This window comes from Lygodium microphyllum, chromosome 23 (genome assembly GCF_053477565.2).
Source record: "Lygodium microphyllum isolate KBCC chromosome 23, Lygodium_microphyllum_v1.1.10, whole genome shotgun sequence".
Lineage (NCBI taxonomy): Eukaryota > Viridiplantae > Streptophyta > Polypodiopsida > Schizaeales > Lygodiaceae > Lygodium > Lygodium microphyllum.
Window position 1 is genome coordinate 104,759,171 of NC_141157.1, and position 9,356 is coordinate 104,768,526.

General features: G+C 43.7%; 1 pseudogene; it reads left to right on the top strand.

The window, feature by feature from the left end:
• The first annotated feature begins 212 nt into the window (after positions 1–212).
• On the top strand, positions 213–1,747 carry LOC148016569 (mitochondrial succinate-fumarate transporter 1 pseudogene; annotated as a pseudogene).
• Positions 1,748–9,356: the final 7,609 nt, after the last annotated feature.

Here is a 9,356-nt window from a genome sequence, read left to right on the forward strand (position 1 = left end):
AAGGTGAAGGGTGAAGGCTTATAGTAGGGGGGAGAGAGAGAAAAGGGTGTGTAAGGAAAAGGGAACACGGGGTTAGAAAGGGCTTAGGGGGGTGTGTTAAAAGGAATATGAGGGGGGTGCAACACGGTTTCAAGGAAACACAAGAAGGGACTTTACAAATTTAGGCACGGGAAAGGGATTTTGGGTTATGAGGCCAAGGGGTGTGGGGTTTAATGGCCCCACGGAAAAGGGTTAAGGCCTTAAGACCGGGGTGGGGTGAAAGGATTCCAAATGGGGTAAAACCGGGAGGGGGTGAAAGGGTTTTAAGAAAACCGGTGTCGTATTGCTGCGCATTCGAGGTGTGAAACCACCCAAAAGTTGTGCATGAGATTTGTTACTTTGTACATACTTAGTTGTTATGTTTGCTCTTTCATTCTATGCCGAAGATGGAGAAGAATAAGGTTTTTGATAGATTGGAAACTCGAGATGCAATCTCATGGGCTACACTTATTTCAAGATATGCCGAATATGGACTTTGTGAGGAAGTACTAAACTAATTCCAAGAGATGCAAGTCGAAGTACATTGGTGGATATGTTTGCCAAATGTGAGAGCTTGCTTGATGTTTAGCACACCTCAGATTGGTGCAATATAACTAGTAGGAGCATCAAGACAGGCATGTATCACAGTGGACTTGGGCAGCTACTATTTTGCAAAGCTCTAATGTTACATAGGAGCACGGTGGCCATGGCCATGAGCACACACAGGTGCATGCATATGTGACTACACACGCATCGGAGGAGAAGGAAGAAGCTAAAATTCTTACAAGTTCTAGAATAGATGGTTTAAAATTGAACCAAGAATAATAATATGGGAGTTACAAAGGCTAAAGAGGGGATTTTGAATGGTTAAAGAAGATGTGGATCAGGCTGGAAAAAGAAAAGCTTTTGATCTATTTTTGAAAAGAGGAGCTTTTTGAATCGGGAGAGAGAGGGAAAATAGAAAAAGGAGGAAAGAAAATAGACAAGGGAGAGGGAAAAAAGGAGAACAGAGGATACGAATGAAGGGAGGGAGCTATTTTGAAAAAAAAAAGGTATTTTGGGGGTGAGAGGCGAAAGAAAATAGGCGTGAAGGGGAAGGAGGTAAGGATTTTCTGGTCTGAAAGGGGGAGCTCGGCATTCAGAGTGAAAGAGGCGGACTGACGCGGAATCTGGGAGAAAGGAGAGAACAGACTAACAGGCTCTCCTTCAAAGGTTCTGTCTGACTCACATATTATCATCAATCCTGAGGGTCGACAAGAGGGAATTAAACGTGGATTGAAAAGTGGAATTAAGGAGATATAGAGCCTGGACTTTGCCGTGAAGTGTGGAAGTTTCCTCTTCGTCTTCCACCACAGAGTAGTCAGTGAACGGCGCTGAATTCTGGATATAGGAAGGAAAGGATTTTGGGGGAACTGGCGGGATTGTGGAAGCATGCTGTCTGCAGCCAATAGATGTCATTAAGACACGACTTCAGTTAGACAGAGGTGGTCATTATAAGGGAATCTTGCACTGTGGAAAGTCAATTGTCCAGCAAGAAGGAGTAAGAGCTTTATGGAAGGGTCTCACTCCATTTGCAACACACTTAATCCTGAAGTATACTCTGCGGATGGGATCAAATGCAGCTCTGCAGATAGCATTCAAGGATCCTGAGACCGGAAAGATTAGCCATATTGGCAGATTGGCTGCGGGATTTGGTGCAGGTGTCCTGGAGGCCCTTGACTCCTTTTGAGGTTGTGAAGATCAGACTTCAGCAGCAACGAGGATTGTCTCCACATTTGTTACGCTATAAAGGTCCTATCCATTGTGCTGCAACAATTATTCGGGGGGGGGGGGAAAGGTTGCTTTTGGGGATCGAACGAAGGAAGTTCTCTGGATGATGATCAGCAACGAAGAGAAAGGGAGAATAACAACGTCAAAGGTTGCAAAAGACGCTGAAACGGAGGCACTTTGAGGACGTCGAAGACTGAAGGGAATGAAGGGAGTGAGGCCTGGCGGAAAACGAAGGCATGAGGAGGCAGTGGAAGAAGGGGAATGAAGGATGCTGTAGCAGAAGGAGATGGAGGACTCTCAAGGAGCTTGGGGGAGCGTAGAATTCTGGGAGTTCGACACCTGCTGAGAGAGAGGGCAGCTATACATGGTAATATCAGTCAGATAGAAGAGGTTATCAACCTGGCACAATCAACAAGAGGGGCCCTATCATCCCAGAGTAGAATGTTCGTGGAAATACAGGGGAAATTGAAACTGTCAACAGGTCACAGAGTTATTGTGTCCTTATGGCCTTCAAAACAGTTAACAATTGATATTCTCTACCTCAGCAATTTAGTATCAAGAAATTTGTATGCTACTACTTTGATTGCAGCTCACTTTCTGATTGCCTCTCTCTGAGCTTGCCGATGCCATCAGCCTCTTGAAATCTCTCAAACGTCACCTTCTGTGTAACTGTTATGAACTTGCTGCTCCTTTGACAGCCGTGTGGAGGCTTTTTCCTTGATGACACCTTCTTTAATGCAACAGAATTTACAGGACTAAATGATCTTCCATGGCAGATGGCGGAAAAGCTTGATTTATGTATGTTATTGTTCATATGGTGAAAATATTAACATGAAAGAGAAAAATGTGCTATACAATGCCACAAACCAGTTTGTCGGCTTAAGGAGAATGTAAAATAATATATGGATCTTGATCATTCCGTGTTCAACCCTCTTGATCTTGGAAAGGAGCTACTTCTGAAAGGATAATACTAATACTTCTGTTGGAAGTTGATAAACAGATTTGTATTAAATGTTTCAATATTGAAGGATGAATTCTATGCTCAGCTGAAAACCTGCTTTTAGTCTTATCATTGCTGTAAAGACGAGGTCTCGTTGAAAGCTTGGTGAAATCCTTACATCTTGCTTATTCATTTGTTTGATCTTATATCCTGAAATTTATCAAGGTCTTCTGAAGACGCGACTTTGCTTTCGAAAACCCTTCGACATCTTTGGTGAACCCGACGTGAAAGCGTCGCAGAAATTTCAGGATGGGAGACACTTCAGCCTCTATTTCAGCTTCCTCTACAACTCCAGCTGCCTCTACTTCAGCTTCATCAATGACTGCTGCGTCAAGTACTTCAACGGAGGATCTAAAACAGATTTTGCAGAATATGTCCATGTATATGCAGCTCCAAAATCAGCAAACACAAATGTATATGCAGCAGCAACAACAATTGCATCAACAACAGTTGTCTCAGCAAAGGCAACTCTATTCAGAGCAGGAGAATGCAAACAGCGCGACTAAGGCTATTGAAGCAGTTGAGAGTGAGAAGAAGCTATTTGATGGGCGTAATGTTTCAGCATATTTGAAGACATATGAGATCAAGATGGGGTTTTTTGGAGTTCCTGCTGGTCTTATGAGTAAGTACTTCCTTCGACTTGTCACACCTGCTTTGAGGACAAAGGTGACTGATTTATATATTCAAAATACACATTGGCAAGATTTTAAGAAGGCTCTTAAAGAAGAATATTTCCTTGAGGACTTTGGTATGGCTACTCGGCGGTCATTCCGAGAGTGGGTCTACATGCCAAACAAAGGTCTTGCTGCTTCGGAGTTGATTCGAGAATTTGAGGAAAGGTATAGTCAGCTTGATGCTATTGAACAAAGAGCATTGGATGTTGAAAAAGTTGAGCTTTTCTTGCAAGCTGCAGATCCTGCTCTTCAAGAAGAATTGGGTGAGCTTCTTGAAGATCGCACGAAGCCTATGGGTCTTAAAACTGATTGGCAGGATGCTCAGGATGCAGTCTCGACATTGACCAAGAGGAGGATATGGAAGACTCGCCTACAGAATGGTTCCATGACACCTACACCATCATCTGCTCCTATGCCTACTTCTATCCCTGTTATTTCTTCTCCTCCTCAGCCAGTTTCTTGGCCTATGCCAGTGCCTACTGTTTCTACTCCACCTATTCCTCCTGTTCCACGACCGATGCCTACGCCTTCTGCTCCAAAACCATCCACTCCATCGGTGCCTACTTCTCTTGATGACATAATCAAGGGAATCACAGATTTGACACTTGAGTCAGTCAAAGCGGAGTTGGTGGGTAAGTTGAAGGAGCAGTTTGCTTCGACTGCGCCTGCTACTTCTTCTAGTGCTCCTATTGCACCTAGGAGTGCTCCTAGTGCTCCTAGGAGAGATCGGAGATGTATTTGGTGTGATAGTACGGAGCATCAGCATTGCAGGGATTGTGACTCTTTCCAGGATGCAAGGAGGCATAATTTGGTATATTGGGGGCAAGATGGTAAGATTTGGTTGACTGAGACAGGAGCTCCACTTGCTACCAACTTTGGTAAAGGTGGAATGAAGAAGTTAGTGGAGGACATGGCTGCGCGTACTTCTTATGTGACGGCTAGAGGTGATGCTTCTGCATATGGAGTACAGATTGAGAAGGGATCGGAGAATCAGTCCGCACTATGGACTTATGCTATGGAGACTGCAAACAAGGGGAAAATTCAGCAAACTGTTTTGACTAGCGCAGGCTCTAGCATCAGATCAGAGACAGGATGGGACTCGCCTGTTGACAGGTATTCTATTTATGCTTATTTGGCTAAATCTCATGGTGCAGATGTATTTGTTGAGGAGAAGCGTAAGAGGGATGAAGAAAATCCAAGTGCAGCTAAGAAGACTAGAGGGGGTGAGTTTGTTACTCCACCTACTGCAGGACCGTCTTCAAGACCAGGGCCAGATCGACAGATGGAGGATGCTCAAAAGAGGGAAAAGAGGCAAGAGCCTAGAGAGAGAAAGCAGCCAGGATTCAGATTGATGTCCGATATTGAGACATCTACAGACATGAAGAAAATCTTTAATGATAAGATACTTGGCAGTGAGGTGACCTTCACTATTTCCGAGATTTTGGGCATCTCAAAAAGAGAGTTTCAGGATCAGTTTCAGGAGGTCCTGAAGAGGAAAAGACATGCATTGTCTACCACTGATACACAGGGAGTTTTGATTGGAGAGTTGGATGATGATGATGATGAGGTTATGGTTGATAATGCTTCTGTTTTGCCGCAGGTAGAGAAGAGGGTTCAGCCTATGCATTATGCTGAAATTGATGAGCCTGTTTTGATACCGCATAGTCACTTTTCGCGGAGCCATTGGGCTAGGGCAACTACAGAGACGATGGTAAAGGTTGGAGAGAAACAGGTGCCTTATGTTGCATTGGTTGATCATGGTTCCGAGATTAATCTCATTGTTCGTGGAGTTTATGAGAGTAACAGATGGCCTATGGATGTAGAGCATGGGTGGCGTATGAGAGCCGCCAATAACACTGCAGGTGATTTATATGCTGCTTGCCCTAGTGTCAGGGTTTCTATTGGTGATGTAGAGGAGGATTTTCATTTCTTTGTGCAGGATTCATGCTCTTATTCCATAATTCTTGGTCAGCCATTCATTACAGAGATGCGCATGGAGACAAAGGTCATGGATGATGGATCTGCTTATGCACGGATTCGCAGTAAAGATGGTATGAGAGCAGTTCAGTTTATGACTGTATGTGTGAACCATGTTAGAAACAGGGATACTCTCAGAGATGCACCCTTGCCCACTGTGAGGGATTCGGGTTTTCATTAGGTACCGCCGTTTCGCGAGACGACGGTGGTACAGAGCAGAGGAGATTGGAGTTCTCGCCTCCTGGCAGCAGTGTTTTCTCCTCCGGTTATGTTGGGATTTCAGCAAACAGTTCAATGAGTTATCAGAAGACTTCTAGATTGTCTAGAGCTGCCAGGCAGTATATATGCAGGAAGGAGAAAATTTTGAAAAATGCAGGAATTTTGGAGGATGATGAGCACATAGATGGTATGTATGACAGTGTGATTTGTGCAGATACGATGACAGAGATGGGAGATATGCTGAAAACTGATATGCTGAATTGTCATGGTAATGTATTAGTGCAGTCCCTGGACATGTTCATGAAATTGCAGATTTTATGTCACAGATTGAGTCAGAGGCTGAGGTAACTTAGCAAAGAGTGTTGAGTGCTGAAGAAATTCAGCAAACAGAGTTTCCAGCTGGTTATGATCAGCTTTCAGAGAGACAGAGGGCTGAAAATTTTCAGCCAACAGAGTTTATTGCTGAAATATTTCAGCATTCAGAGTTTGGGGCTGTTTCTATGCAGTCCATAGAGCAGAGGGCTGAGAATATTCAGCCATTGGAGTGCAGAATTGCTGATTTACAGCAAGGTTTATGTAATGCAGAAGAGCATAATGAAGCCAGGGTTGACACGAAATACAAAACTGTGGATAAGAAGGTGAAGCCGGTTGCTGTACCGCTTCCACCTGACAGTGATCAGCAAATAGAAAGGGCTGCTAAACAGCAAATTTTGAGGAATCCGGAGCATATTGGTCATAAATTTTCAGCAGAGACACTTGCTGAATTGAAAATTGGAAATGGTGATTTCTTGTTACCCATGGAGAAGCAATGCTTTCAGGAGATGCTTGAGCGTCATGGAAGGGGATTTGCTTTTGTCCCACATGAGATTGGATGTGTGAATCCTGATATTGTTGCTCCTATGGTTATTTTTACTATTCCTCATATCCCATGGAATCTCCGACCTATTCCAGTGCCTAAAGCACACTTGCCAAAGTTGATTGATTTGTTGAATGAGAAAATCAGGATGGGAATCCTTGAGCCTTCATCTGCACCATACTCAAACAGGTGGTTTACAGTTCCAAAGAAGAATGGTACTCTTCGATTTATTCAGGACATGCAGCCAGTGAACAGAGTTACCATCAGGAATGTTGGTATAGGTCCAGTTGTGGATGAGTTTGCAGAGGCATTTGCTGGACGTGCCATCTATTCTTTGGGTGATTTGTATTCAGGTTATGATCAGTTTCAGCTGGCTTTGGAAAGCAGGGATATAACCACCATGAGAACTCCTATTGGGCTTGTCAGGATGTGTACCTTGCCTCAAGGTGCCACTAATTCTGTTGCGCATATGATGAATGCCATGCATAAAGTCCTTCGTGATTACATACCTCAGCTTACTATGCCTTTCTTGGATGATGTGCCCATTAAGGGGTGTGCAGAAGAAGAGAAGAATGAGAGCCTAAATGAGCAGGGATGCAGGTACTTTGTAGCTGATCATATTTCAGCATGTGAGAAGATTTTGGCCAGGTTAGAAGAAGTGAACTTGACACTTTCAGGGCAAAAATCTGTTTTTGGAGTGAATGAGGTTGTCATTGTTGGGCATATGTGTGGATATTATGGCAGGAAACCTTCACCTGATAAGGTGAATGCTATAGGCAAGATTGCAGAGTATTGTTCTACTACTTCTGAGGTACGGAGATTCATTGGTGCTTGTGTGTTTTATATGATTTGGATACCTCATTTTGCACACATAGCAGATTGTTTGTATCAGCTGCTTCGGAAGGGGCAGAAATTTTATTGGGATGAGAGCCACACTAGAGCCATGCGGAAATTGAAGAAGTTATTGCAGAATGCTCCTACTCTCAGGAAAGCGGATTATAATTGTGATAAGTCTATTGTATTGACAGTTGACACTAGTCCAATTGGCATAGGTTGGGCTGTGGGTCAAGATGATGCAGATGGAAATAGGTATGCTATTCGGTTTGGGGCGAAAGTCCTAAACGAGAGACAGAGAAGATATCCGCAAATCAAGAGGGAGTTATTGGGGATTGTCACGGCTCTAAAATGTGACAAGGAGTACTTTATTGGAGCTTCAGTTGTGGTAGAGACAGATTGCTTGCCATTGATTGGTATGATCACGAGTTGCTCTACTCCGGATATAGCCATGTTGAGATGGATTGCATACATCAAGTCATTAAATCCGGAATTTAAACACATAGCAGGGAAGGATAATCCAGTGGCAGATATGTTGTCTAGAGCCAGGTATGATGATGAGGAGACTCTACTTGCAGAAGAGGATGATGCAGAAATTTCAGCCACTATGGTTGATCATGTTTGTCATGTCTATGATATTGTGGCTTTCACAGAAGAGCTCTATGTTGGAGATTGGTTGCAGATTGGCAGGTACCTTAGTACACTAAGCAAAAGAGATGAATGGACAGATGAAGAGTTCAAGAAGATCAGAAGGAAAGCCTATGGTTATTTTCTCAAGGACGGATTTCTTTGGAAGCATCCGAAGAAAAGAGGCGGATTACCTTTGCGGGTTGTCTGCGATAGAGAGTCACAGTTACAGGTGATGAGGGAGTTTCATGAGAGTCCTTGGGCTAGTCATAGATGAGTATGGGCTACTTATGAGAAGATCAGGGAGAAATATTGGTGGAAAGGCATGTACAGAGATGTTTCTCACTTTGTTGAGACTTGCAGAGACTGCCAGATGTATTCAGTAGTGCGTCATAGAGATGAGCTTCATCCGACCTATCCGCTATGCATTCATTATAAGTGGGTAGTTGATTTGGTTACCATGCCTATGGGTCTATGGCAGATGAGGTACATTGTTTTGGCTAGAGAGGATCTTACCAATCATGTTGAGGGCAGATCTTTGAGAACAAAGACCACTAGTGCAGTGTGTAAGTTCTTATTGGAGGAAATTTTCTGCAGGTATGGTTGTGTGGGTAAGATCACTGCGGATCGTGGTGAATTGGATGCAGATGAAGCTAGGGAGTTTTTCTCTCAGCTAGGAATCAAATTGGCTCTAACCACAGCATACAATCCAGAGGGAAATGGGAAGAGTGAAAGAGGGCATCCGCCAATAGTGAAAGCATTAGCCAAAGCATGCAGAGGACGGATTGGAGAATGGCCGAGACTTTTACCATTTGCTTTATGGGCTGATCGTACGACTCATAGTGTTACTACAGGATATATGCCTGCAGAGTTGATGTATGGTCAGAAACCTGTTATGCCGATTGAGACTTGTGCTTTGACTTGGTCAGTTTTACCTTGGCAGGAGGATTTGACGAGAGAGGAGCTCTTAGCTCTTCGGATTCGACAGTTGGAGAGGAGACCTGAGGATATTCAGCTAGCTATTGACAGGTTGAAAGTTGCTAGACTAAGGAACAAGGACAGGTTTGATAGCAGGCATCGCTTGCGGCCTAGAGCAATAGAAGAGGGAGATTGGGTATTGGTCTTTGATAGCAGCCTTGAAAATCAGCATACTGCACTTCGGAAGATGGTGAAAAGATGGTTTGGACCATACATAGTCAGACATGTCTTTGATAATGCAACATATGAACTGACAGAATTGGATGGGACAGTGCTTAGAGTGCCAATTGCTGGAAAAAGAATCAAGATTTTCAAGAAAAGAGATGATGAGGATTATGCATTGGAAGAATTTTCGAGAGAAGAGCAACGACAAGAAACTCCAATGGAAGAGACGGATGATATG